A 13,951-nucleotide genomic window follows, 5' to 3' on the forward strand; every position below is an offset into this window, starting at 1 on the left:
TCTTGCTCCCTCCCCAGTCTGATAGCTGGAATAGCAGCATGAGACTGATCCAGACCCAAGGAACATGGGTTTCTATGAGGAAACCTCAGAAATCTATGGGACCTCCTGTAGAAGCCCAGTAATTATCCCTACCATAAGTGTGGACTTTGGGAGCCTAGTCCATATAGAGGAATATTCCCTGAGCCAAGACACACAGGGGTGGGCCTAGGCCCTACCCCAAAGGAAATGAAAGATTCTGATGACGCCCTATGGATGGCCTCACCATCCAGGGGGAGCAGAAAAGATATGTGACAGATAAGGTTTTAGGTGGGGAGGCGGGTAGGGGAGGACGGGTGGGACAAAGGAAATGGGATTGCCATGTAAAACAATCCTGTTTCTAATTCAAATAAATAAAGTTGGAAAAACAATAAACTATACATTAAAAAGCAAAAAAAAAAAAAAAAAAAAAAAAGAGTTTCTTGCTGAGTTGGTGTATAAGTTTCCCCTTTGGCAGCACTCAGAGTACCTTCTTGTACCAAAGATGCAGGCACATAGTTGTGAAGATCTATGTAGGCACCAGCTTGGCTTCTTCATGTTCAATGAGTTAAGTGTTCTCTGCAGCATTGGGGCCTTGCTGTCAGTCTTGACAAAAGTCTGGGTTGTTTGGGGGTTCCCCTGGGATCCTTTTGGCCAAAAACTCAATTAAATATAACCCATTTCTGGCATTGGAAGCTTCATTTGGTGATAAGATATGTCCAGCTGGGATTCTGCCTCCACTTTATTTGGCAATTTTATTTAGATTGATTTTATATATGTATATATTTTAGGAAGCTTCTACTGTGTTAGGTTTCCATACTACCCCTGAAATGGCCCTTAATTTTAGCTGTCTATCCCATATTCTCTCCCTTATTTCTCTCCTCCCTCTCTCTTCCTCCTTGATCTCACTGTTTTAGTTGTCAAAAGCTGTCTTTGTTGGGCTGCAATTGGAGCCATTCGAGCAGCACCCAGTTCCTACCTGAGAGGGAGAGTGTGGATGAGGGAAAGACTAGCTAAAGGGGTCATAAACAGAGACACAGGATAGCTGCCTGGAGGGCAGATTCAATCCATACTTAATGGGCCCTAGTTTATTCTTTGACCATCTTATGTATTCAACCAACAGTGAGGATAAAATGGCAGAAGACTTCTATTATCATGTATATAGCCAAAGAGATTTACTCACCTTAATCCTCCAGGTATTTGGTAGTCACACCTGCCATGAGGGTTGAGAGTAAAACCACCTGGGCCCAAGGCTATTGTAATTTAGATAAGAGACAACCACTGCCAAGGCCAAGACATCCTGTAGCCACCAAGCTATAGACTTAAGGGCATAAGGACATTTTTAAACTATCTGACTGGTAGTCAAAATGAAATGGACTCCTTTTCATGGGTCTGAAGGGACCAACTCCCCATTTCGGCAGCCATGACAGTAACACATGCTTGCCATGACCTTGTCCTAGTCACTAGAAGTCAGATGCATGCCTCATGGCAAGGAACCAATCAGAAGTTAGCTTGTGGCATTATGCTTTACAGCTCTGGATGTGCTTTATGGACAAGTGCACAGCAATGATGCACAGAGCATAGCAACCACCCTGGGAGGGCCTATGGGCCATAATAACCAATTGGCCAATCAACACAGGACAAGCCCTCCAAGCCTGGAGGCACACCAATCCTGAGCCTGTGCGTACCCCTAGACGTTCCCCTTATGCTACCCTACAAGATCTTTATGCAGCCAGTTCGAACTGTCTTTGCTAGCCATCTGCCATGGCTGGTGGGTGAAAGACCCGAGCTAACATGGGGTTAGCTCGTTAAACAACAATAAAGTCTCATGCAGTTTGCAGCAAGCTTTCGAATCCACCTGGTAATTGGGGTGACCGTGGTCCTGGGCTGGGACCCCGGAGGCCTGAGTTTTCCGGGAGTCTAACAGGTCCTGACATTTACTTTCTCCCTATACATCCATAACTATTTTATTCTATTTCCCTTTGCTATGAAGTTCTATCTGCTACCTCCTCTTTCTTTACTATATACCCAACTTCCATGGTTCTATGTATTGAAGCTTTTGTATCACCAACTTAAGAGCTAACATCCACACATAAGCAAATATACACCATATTTGTCTTTCTGTGTCTCTGTCACTGAAGGGACCAGTTCCCCATTTTGGCAGCCATAACAGCCTAGCACGTGCTTGCCTGACATTGCCTTGGTCACTAGGAGGTCAGATGCCTGCCTCGTGGCAAGGAACCAATCATAAGTGGTAATATGCTTTACGGCTCTGGGTGTGCTTTATGGACAAGTGCACAGCAATGACTCGCAGAGCATAGCAATCACCCTAGGAGGGCCTATGGGCCATAGCAACCAGTTGACCAATCAGCACAAAGCAAGTCTGGAGGCACACCAATCCTGAGCCTGTGCGTACCCCTAGACACTCCCCTTTCACTGCCCTATAAGACCTCTATGCCTTAGCTTCTCTGAGTCTTTCCTAGCCATCCGCCATGGTGGATGGATGAAAGGCCCAAGCTGACATGGGGTTAGCTTGTTAAACAACTACAATAAAGCCTCTTGCTGTTTGCACCAAGCTTTTGACTCCACCTGGTGATTGGGGTCGTCCAGGTCCTAGACTGAGATCCTGGGGGCCTGAGCCTCCGGGGGTCTTTCATTCCCTCACTCAGGATATATTTTACTCATTCCATCCATTTCCCTGCAAATTTTATCATTTCATTGTTTTAATGACTGAGTGATATTTCATTATGTAGTGCACCACATTTTCTTTACCTATTCGTCTTTTGGGGGACATCTAGTTTGCTTCCAGTTTCTGGCTATTATGAACATATAAAGCAATGAAAATGGCTGAGCAAGTATCTCTTTGGTAGGAAAAAGCCCAAAAGTGGTATAGCTGGATCTTGAGGTAGATAGATTCCCACATTCCTAAAGCAATGAATTGGGAGAAGGAAGTTTTGTACAGGCTATTTTCAAATACATTCTGAGTTCAATGGAAAACTGGAAGACATGAGATATTTTCTCAAAACAAAGAATAGTAACAATAAAACTATGACCAAAGTACATTACGTAGCTTTTTTGATAGTGCCATAATAAAATTGATTATTTTGTCAAACAATAGGTGGTAATAAAAATGAATGAATAAAGGAGGGTTAAGAGAAAAATAGTCGTGGATTTTAGATACTTTATTCTGATATAGGCAAGTTTGAAATTGTAGGATTTCAAAGCCAATGTTTTTAAACCTGCTTTTTGATATGAACTGTAAATATTTTTCCTGTTTCCTGAAGACACTGCTAATCAAAAAAGCCTGGTGCTGTCTCTACACATGCTCAGAATTCTTTACCATCCAGTCCTTTAGAAAACTACCATAATACTAGGTCAGACACATCCCAACCTGTAGAAAACCTTACTTATCTTCCTTCCCAATATTTAGAGGGAGAAGAGATTAATTAATATTAATTCGTAGATAGTCTAATTTCTGTCAGATAAGAAAGATGATTGAGCCAGGCGTTGGTGGCGCACACCTTTAATCCCAGCACTTGGGAGGCAGAGGCAGGTGGGTATCTGTGAGTTCTAGATCAGCCTGGTCTACAAGAGTTAGTTCCAGGACAGCCTCCAGAGAAACCCTGTCTCGAAAAACCAAAAAAAAAAAAAATAATAATAAAAGAAAAAAAAAAAGAAAGATGATTGAATTGGGACAGACATGATAAGAGACTTGTACTGTGTTTTGAAAATAGTTAACAACATATTTAATTGCAGCATGTGAGTACATAGAGTTATAGGAAGCCTCTATTGTTTCTGGTTTCCTATAGTGTGGTTTCTGGTCTATGTGACCTTCACAAATGCTGTTCCTCCCACAAACTGTTCTTGTGACACATAACTGTTTGGATAGTAAAAAAAAAAAAAAATCCAACCAACCAACCAAACAAAAATAAAAACCCAACAGTGATGTATATACACAGTGGACATATTATTCACACTTTGCTAAACAGTATAGAATTTGCATACTTACTGTCATATCTGTACTTTATTTTCCTGGGCCAACTAGTTAAACCTAGATTAAGCCTGGGATAGAAATATAGTTTTCAGATATACTGTGTTTTGTGATGTTATTTAGAAATATTTTTTAAAAACAAATAAAAAAAATTTGGTGGTTCTAGACACTCACTCTGAAAAGCAGCAGTGAATGCTACCAACAGTCTTAGCGAGAGGTGAACTCTACTATCTACCAATAATGACTAGTCAGGCAAGATATGTGCATAAGTGTAATAGGAACACAAATGACATGGGAACATTGTGTTACACTATTCCTGGGGGGATAGAAACATCTCTTTCCAAATAGGGAACCAATGATATACCAAATAAAGGATACCACCAAGACCAAATTGGGCAATCAAGGAGAAATCAGTGAGATTCTTACAGGAATAGGGGTTGCTTACAGGAATGAAAATGACTCAGAGACAGCTATATTACCAGAAACCCACCCCAGAGTGGGTGATGGATCACAAAGCTGGAAACCTGAAGTGAATGGAACAACTTTCAGGGCTTCTTCACAGGTTGGCGAATGTCTTTTCTGGGGACATCAGTTAGTGTGAACCTCCTCTAGGTAGCTTGGCTAGTCTGAAAGTGTCCCTCCACAGTTCCTACTGCTCTGATCAATGTAGCTGGAGAGGTGGTACATCTGCTCAGTTTCAGGGGATTCCTAAAGGTTTGAGTTGTTTGCATCCATAGTTTTAAACAGCTTCCCTGAAGAATGGAACATTCCACCTCTCTCTCTTTAGAATATCCTATGTGTGGGGGAAATGGCCCAAAGAAAGAATACCTTGTCCCTTGCCTTGATCTAGAGCTCCTGAGATCTTGGGAATCCCTGCCCCCACAACTTAGCGTTAATGGACAAACAGTCCTTTCAACCATGCTTTACTTTTCCGATAGCTCACTGTGCATGAGAGAGAGAGAGAGAGAGAGAGAGAGAGAGAGAGAGAGAGAGAGAGAGAGAACTATAAAAGCCCAACCCTCTGCTGTCTCTTTTCCTGTTCAGAGGCAGCTACCATTTTGTTTTTCTTTCCAATAAATCTCTTGTGTGAGGTTTCTTGCAAGGTATGACTTTAAGAGATTCCTTGGCTCCCAACTGCCAAGATGCCCTTGTGCCAGAAAAACCCTTGCATGATGGCTTAACAAAAATCTTTCTATTATGACATTTTTATCTGGGAGGGGATTGCTGCAGAATGTTAAGTCTCAAACTCTGGAACACATGGCTGAGCTACCTATTTAGCATATCTATGTGGACATGGCCAACAGGATCTCCCAGCATCCCTCAGTCCCTGACTATAACAGGGTATGACTGGCATGCCTTGTTTCCTTCCTACACTGAATTTCTCCAGCCCAGGGGCTGGGCTGCCTGACCCTCATCTACCTTTCCCTATATAATCTAACTATTTTGGCTATTCCACTCTCTTGGTCAGTCTCTGCCCCTCTTTGTCAACAGCTCCTCTTCCCTCTCTCCTTCCCATCTCCTGACATGGCTCAGTGTCATGCTCACTCTGGACTTTTCCAGATGCCTCTGTCTCTGGCTATGCTCTCCCTTTTATCTACAATAAACTTTCTCCTTCACCATACCTAGGAGCAGTCATGTCCTTTACTTTTGATTTATTTATTTTTTTTCATTCGCAGAACTGGGGGTGATCAACCACTTCCTAACTACTTCATAGGATGAAACATAGGCCTGTCTGGAATTGTAAATATGGTAGAGAACCAGTATCTGGGGAACACATAGATTCCAGGTGATACTAGTTAATTCAGAAAGTCATGAATCAAAATGTATAAACTGAGTATCTATGGAGTACTCAACCATGAATGGGACATGTGTATTACACAGGCTCTCTCTGAGGTTTAGAGTATATTCTGGGGTAAGGGGACAGACCTGTGAGAGCCGGAGACCAGGATGAACCTGAGAGAAAGAGATCCCCTTGAACATCACAGAACCTCTGTTCTTACAAACTTACAGCAACTGTGGCTGCCTAGTGATAGCCGTACGCACAAGACCAAGCCAGCTGATATTGCAGATTGAAGAGAGGAGAGGCTCACAGACCCTCTCCTCTAGCTGAGGAGGTATTGATGAGCAGGTATTGAGAGTCAGTTTTCTTTAGGGGTGGGACCTAAAGAGAAATTCCACTGGATGGCCCCACACCATGCGTATATGGGGAATATAATTTAGATTCACTCATGTATAATAAAAAGGAACAGTAATTTGGGGATACGGTGAGGGGCTGGAGAGTAGACCCAGAAGGAGTTAATCAGAGAATTTGGGAGTGAAAATGATCAAAACACATTACATGCATATATGAAATTCTCAAATAGTTAATAAAATATTACATTTCAAAAGAGTGATTCTAGTTACACGATAATTTTCCACACATCATTTGCCCCTAAGATGATTAAAAATTCCTTCTATTGAAATTCAGGGTTTATTATAAATCTGGTAATCTTCAAAAACCCTTAAATGTCAAGAGATTTAAAGCAAATGGCAAAGTAGTTTTTCAGTGGTAGTGGGTGAATTCTATGGAACAAAAACTCAAATCAAACCTTGTATGGGTGCTGCAAGTTATCTTAACAATGGTAGAGACTTGTGGCTTGATCACTGTAGCCTGTGCCAGAGTGACATAGCAGACGGTACTGTATATTTCCTCCCTTTTGCTGTCTTCTTTTACATGTGAATTCTAGACACATAGGCAGTGGATCTATTGAAATGCCAGCTATAGTTTAATGACTCCACAAAGAATAGCTGTCTTCCCATGAGATAACTTCTCTAACATTGGCATTAAGTTAAATGGCATCACATTTTTTTCCAAGAAAATAATATCAGAAGCCCATCTTTCAGTGTTTTAGAATTCAGAGATAGCGTACTTATTTGTAAATATGAAGAAAGCCTCCCTGACTCCTCCTGAATTAATTATGAGACGAGTAACCTGTCCAATCATCCAGGTCTCACTGCAGCACATTTGACCTTTTGTATACATGTTTTTCTGTCAAAATTTCTTGAGTTGCCTTCTTTAAAAAAAATGTAGCACTCAGTCTTATACTTTCACCAAAAAGAACCCCCGCAAAGCATTACAGAGAAAAATGAAGATGCCCTCCCAAGCTTGTGTTTGTAAAGATGAAAAGACTATACACAAACCACCATTTCTTCTTACTGATGGGGAGATAATCAGGTATTGTCAGTGGCTGTCCTGTTATCTGTCTTTTGCAAGACCCTTCTAATTAAGGAACACAGTCCAAACATCCTGTTTTCAGATAGAGCTGCAGATGTAGAGCTTCCTTAGGCATGCAAGTGCATGTGGAGTTTGCTATCTGTTACCAAGTCTGCAATATTTTCTGTGTTGTTTTCCCTCTTCTTGTTCCTTACTCCTCAATCTTTCATTATTTGTAAGAGCTGTCTTCATTGGGTTTTGCATAATTGTCACCTAACCTTGAATTTGAATTCAATGCCATGCACGCATATGATAATCATTTAATTATAATTATTCACATAATTACAAAAATAATGATTCCTTAGAACAGAGTTTAAGGGGAGGCTGTGTCAGTTCTGCAGCTAAAAATGGAACTCCACTTTCTTCACCTTTGTTTCTGAAGAGGATGCTGGTCAGTTGATGGGCAGTTTGGTAAGATTTACTTCTGTCATGTCCACATTCTATCAGAAATCTTGTCAGCATGGTGTTTTCAGAACCAGAAGAAAATAAAATAGGATGACACAGGGCATAAAATAAATGCCCTAGTGTGCAGGAGAAATTTAGACGTTCTTAATTTTAGAACCTCTTCATTTTCCCCCTAAAAGATGTATATTTTATAGGAAGCATGGCATGTGATTAAAAAAGAGGAATTAGCCATGGAGGATGAAGGTATCATGTTGGTGATCAAGGATGAACTCAACATTTTATTTATTTAGACAGGTTTGATATTTCTAAATTATCTTTCCCAAAGTCAACATGCCTTTCTTAAATGTTTTCATTTTGATTAATCTTAACACATCCAGGTTCTGAGATTCATGGGTTGTGTTTTCAGCTTTAAGCACTGTCCTAGTTTGCCTGCTGTGATAAAAAGCTCCATCAAAAGCAACCTGAGGCAGAAAGGGCTTTCATCTTACACTTCCAGGTCAGAACTCCAAGGCGGAACGCAATATGAAACCAGATATAGATTGATAAAGGGTAGTTTATGAAGAAATAATACTCACACAGACTGCTTAACCAGGTGGCAGGGAGCAAGGGAAGAAAGGGCCCCTGTGTCCCCTCCTCTAACTCTTAAACCTTTCTCACATCACTCTGACTACTCCCAAGCGGGCATGGTCAGCAACACCTGTGTCCAGCTCCAACCGGGCATGGTTAGTGTTACCTGGGATCATGCCCAAGCTGGTACCTCTAATCATGCTTTCTCCCTACAGAACTCATCATTGAGAAAGGTCAAGCCAGGACCTTAAGCTGGAACTCAAAGTAGAAACCAGAGAAGGGGTTACCTGCTTGGTCACTCCCTGTATCTCCCACTTTCACAGGCTTGTACATAACTAACATTTTTACACAGCCCAGGACCAACAGCTTTGGGATGGTATGGCCTACAGCCATCTGGGCCCTCTTACATCAATTAGCAATCAAAACAATAACCACAGACCACCTGATCTAGGCAATTTCTCAACTGAGGTTTCCTCTTCCCCGGTGACATTATGTTGATCATAAAAACTAACCAGCAAAACCACAAAGTTTGACCCACCATAGTTACTGAATAGACCTTTGCTAAATACATTAAACAATTATTGTGTTAAGCAAAAATGCTAATTGTGCTTATGTAGATAATGCTCATGTGCATACAGGATGCCATCAGAAGATGCAAGAAAGCAGAATGATTTTTCTCTCCTTTGGAAATAGCTTTACAAAATGATTCTCAGTTTTGATTTTTAAGAAATCCCATTTGGGATTCTTGGAATTCTCTCCCTCAAATACTATAAATCCTACAGTCTCTCAGCTTGTCCTTTCCCACTCCTCTGAAACTGTACTCTTGAATTTTTTTTTTTCAAGACAGGGTTTCTCTGTGTAGCTTTGGAGCCTATCCTGGCACTCGCTCTGGAGACCAGGCTGGCCTTGAGCACAGGCAGAGATCTGCCTTCCTCTGCCTCCTGAGTACTGGGATTTAAGGCATGCGCCACCAAAACCTGGCTGTACTCCTGAATTTTTAAGTGGGCTCTCAATGGTCAAATGCATTATTTTCTCACTTGAAGGCCATTTCCCCTTTTAAAATAACACTTGATACCTCTGCCCTTCTGATCTTTAATTTTTTTCCCATTGGAATTTCAATGATATTTACCAAGAAATTTCTCTGTGCCTTGGTATTATCCTATCATTTGATAACTTAACCCATTGTATAGATGGGAAAGTGTGTCCATGGTCACTAAGTTAATCTACCAGAGGAAAGAGTATGTCCCAGGGATATAGCCAGACCTATGTCTTGAAATTGTATTGAGAGCATATTGAACAGGTTTTTTTTTTTTTTTTTTTTTTTTTTTTTCTGACTATGTCTGTTGGTTGATTCAGCCTCCACCAATAAAACCCTTCTAAAAGGATGACAACTGGAGGGCATGGAATAGTTTCTTTCATTCTGTCCTCTCTTCCAACTTAGTGTCTTTTCATCACACCCCAGATTATGAGATCAAACATAGTTTTAATAAGTTTTGCAACAATGGAGTTTAATTTGCTCAAAAAAATGTTTAGGTGAATGTTTTCAAATATCTGAAGGCTAAACGTAGTTTTTGCTTTCTTAACCAGATTTTTTAAAATTAATTTTGAGATTTTAAGATAAATACAACATTTCTGCCTTCCATGTCTCCTCTCAAACCCCATCATAGGAAGTCACACACAATAATTGAGGTCCTTGAATATTATCATCAGTCACTTGTGCCCCACTTACAATGTGTCCTGTTGTTTTCTGTTGCTTTAATTTAAATAAAATGCCCTTGCTAGTTTTGCAAATATATGTGGGCTTTTTTACATCATCTTTGTAAAGAAGCTAAGAAATACACCCAGAGTTGTGCTTCATTAATCTCTTAAGTGTGTCTCAACCATTATAGTGTTTCCTTTTCTCTCTTAAAGGGCTGCTTAACTCTAGGCTTTCTCTTTCTGTCTTCCTTCCTTCCTTCCTTCCTTCCTTCCTTCCTTCCTTCCTTCCTTCCTCCCTCCCTCCCTCCCTCCCTCCCTCCCTTTCTTTCTTTCTTTCTTTCTTTCTTTCTTTCTTTCTTTCTTTCTTTCTTTCTTTCTTTTTGTTTTTTTGAGATAGGGTTTCTCTGTATTGTTTAGGAGCCTGACCTGGAACTCACTTTGTAGACCAGGCTCAAACTCACAGAGATCCTACTGTCTCTGCCTCCAGAGTGTTGGGATTAAAGGTGTGTGCCACCAATGCCAGGCCAGATCTAGGGTTTTATACATAAACTGCAGATAAGTGCCCCAGCATTGAGCTATATCGTAACCCATTTTCTGTTTTACAGAAATAAATATAGAACATTTTTATTATTTTCTTAGTTTCTGTTTTTAAGATACTTCTCTGTCTCTGTCTGCCTCTCTCTCTCTCTCTCTCTCTGTCTCTGTCTCTGTCTCTGTCTCTGTCTCTCTCTCTCTCTCTCTCTCTCTTTCTGTGTGTGTGTGTCTGTCTGTCTGTCTGTCTGTCTGTCTGTCTGTGCATCTGTGTGAGTGCTCACAGAGACCAGAGAGGACACCACTATGAAACTGAGTTACAGGCAGATGTGAACTTCCTGATGTAGGTGCTAGGCACCAAATCTGGTCCTCTGCAGTATTGGCAAACTGTTAATCACTGAGAAATCTCTCAATGCCATATTCTTTATTTTGAGATAGAGTTTCACTAAGTTGCCCAGGCTTGTATTTATTTTTAGTTTAAAATTGTATATACTCTAATTTCATTCAATTCAATGTAGTGACTGGCATAACTTACTTTACCAAACATGGAATTCAGACCTATGTTTTCTGAATGATTGGGGTTATTGGTTAAAAGAAAATGGTAGAAAGATATTTAGTGAAACTGAGATGTGAATTGGCCTTCAGAGTCCATCTACTTTAGCTCACACACTTGTATATTAGTCTTTGTTTCTTGTTTTACAGATTGTCTAAATTATGTAAGGCTAAAGCAATTGGATCAATTCTGACTTAGTAGCTATTTCTAAAAATCGATGTATTTTCAAGTGGTTTTGAATCACTGCACAATCTTGTTGTAATTTGTCACTCAGCCCTGGTTTGGTTTGTTTCCACAGGAAGTTTTGAATTAGTACAGTTGTCTGTAGTCCATCTGATTGCAGTAATTATCAATCATTAGGAAGTATAATACTAAATGTCATAGAGAAGTTATTTTCCTTCCCACTTTCTTCTTATTGGCAAAGAATCCAATGTTGACTTTTGGAAGCGCTGTTTTAAAACTCTATCAGAGGGCAGGGACATTTTTCCTTGATATAAAGTGAAGTCAGGACTGAGAAACCAGATGATTTTAACAAGCACGAAATTCATTTGAGAACGATGTGATCTTATTTAGGTCAAAAAGTATCCCCAATAGTAATTTGATTAAGTAGTGCTGTGGCTTAATTTCTTGAACCTGAGCTGGAGGGATTTAACCACAGAAAGGAGAATCATGATTAGTAGGGTCTTATCTGTGTGTTTGTCTTTCTGTTTCTCACTTGCTCAGTCTATCATCTATCTATCTATCTATCTATCTATCTATCTATCTATCTATCTTAAGTCATATATTCATTTTGTATATGCATATTTTATATATACATTATATTATAGGTATATTTATATGTTTTTATATATAATTTTATATACCTATAGAGATAGAATTTAAACCCAACATATATAATAGATACACAAGCAAAACTTCTTACAATCTTCATGGGATATCAGTTTAAATTAGTGATCTAGTCAGTGGCTTCTGTTTGTGGAGTAATTATAGAGCCAAAAACTGCATTTTGATGCTGTAGCTTTTTGCCATTTATTTATTTGTTTATTTATTTACTTATTTATTTTGTATTCACTTCTTCCTTACCTGTGTAAAGAACACTTTCCCTATGCCTTCCTTTATGCATCTTTCATATAAAAGATAGATCATTCTGATAGAAGATGCACAATAAATGGGGCTATAGTTCCTTAGACACTCCTACTTGTCCTGGATGTACTTGGAACACAAAATGGAAAGTTCCATTCTTCTCTGATTTCCTGCCTCTTTGAGCAGGTTTTATCTCTATAGTCTCCTTCATGAACTGAATGAGATTTACTCTGTGAAAAATGGGAGGAAGTTATATCTGAGAGTAGAGTGTAGTCTTGTTGTGGTGGTATTTTCAGTTTGCACTCCCAAAACTTGAGTGTTGAGGACTTAGGAATTCATTTGGCCTGCAGAATCAGTGGGGACTTGAATAGATTTCGAACCTCAGCTCACTGGACACTGGCCAACATTGTTTTGTTTTTCTATAGATAATAAAGGAAACAAAACAAAAGAAAACAAAACAGATGCTCAATATCCCTTTCCTTTCAGTCAGTTCTCTGAACACTTTCCAGCCAGCCCCCATTCATTTGGAAGAGAAAATTTATGGTTTATCTCTTTCTTCTTTTGTTGAAAATATTTTTTTCATAAAATATATTCTGAGTATGGTTTCTCCTTGTTTACTACTCCCTTTACCCCCTACTTCCCATTCCATCTGGAAACACATCCTTTTTGTCTTCCATTAGAAAATAAACAGGCACCCAAAGATAACAATATATTAAAACAATGCAAACGCAAACAAATTGGAGTATGACAAAATAACAAACCAAGGGGAAAAGTCTAAGAAAAAAAAATATATTTCCCCACATGTTCATACACACAAGAACTCAAAAATATCCAAAATTTAAAGTCATGATATTTAAAGTAGAAACAAAACCAAACAATAATAATCAATAACAACAAATAATGCCCCAACTTAACATTCTGAGACAAGGAACCTCCAAAGATGCTGTTAAGTTTGCTTTGTGTGCAAGTGGCTATCAATGGGAGATATCATTGGGACTAGGGATGGAGGTATGCTTTCAGTGTTCCTTTCAGCTCTAGTACCCAATCAGGTGCAGAACTGTGAGGGCCTTGTGCATCCTGCCTCAGTCTCTGTGAGTTCATGTGTACAACAGTATTTTGTGTCTAGATGGATCTCCCTAGGAAGGGGAGATAGAATAGACAGATGAAGATGCTTAATCCTTGACAGCCTGAAATACTGATTATTCTTCACTGCTACACATTTTCCTAAGAGTTTTCAGATGTGAGAACTGAACTTCAACTCATTAGGTAAGGGGTTAGGGAGGTGGCATAGTGGTTAAGAGTATTAACAGCACCATATTGGCAGCTTCCAGGGCCTGTAACTCTAGTGGATTCTACTGGCACCTCTCTCACACGTACTCAAACCCACACACAGGCATACATGTATTTGCATAAATAAAAATGAAAATGGATCTTTAAAGTGGTTGTTATGCCAGAGAAAGATATCTTGGAAAGAATTTGAGTCAATGTTCAGGGAGGGCCTAAAATTTTAGGTACCCTAGTGGATGATACCCTAAGCCCCCATCCATATATTCTTAGCTAATGAGCCCCTTTAACACACCAAGTAAGAATCCACAGCACCATTTTCATTAAAATTTTGCCATTAAGGCTGACAAGGGATTGACAAATAGTACACAGCTTGCTATGTTTGTGGAATGTAAACTAGAATATTCTGGTGAATGAAATGGTCAGATGACATAAGCCAGAAACCATCTTTATCTTTGTATTTTATAAAATCTAGAAGAAGCTGAAGCATAGTAATTTTTGTAGAAGCATGCATATCAAAAATGCTTTTAAAGTCCTCTAACAGGAAATTCAGCTTTCCCGTACCCATTGT

This window comes from Cricetulus griseus, chromosome 7 (genome assembly GCF_003668045.3).
Source record: "Cricetulus griseus strain 17A/GY chromosome 7, alternate assembly CriGri-PICRH-1.0, whole genome shotgun sequence".
NCBI lineage: Eukaryota > Metazoa > Chordata > Mammalia > Rodentia > Cricetidae > Cricetulus > Cricetulus griseus.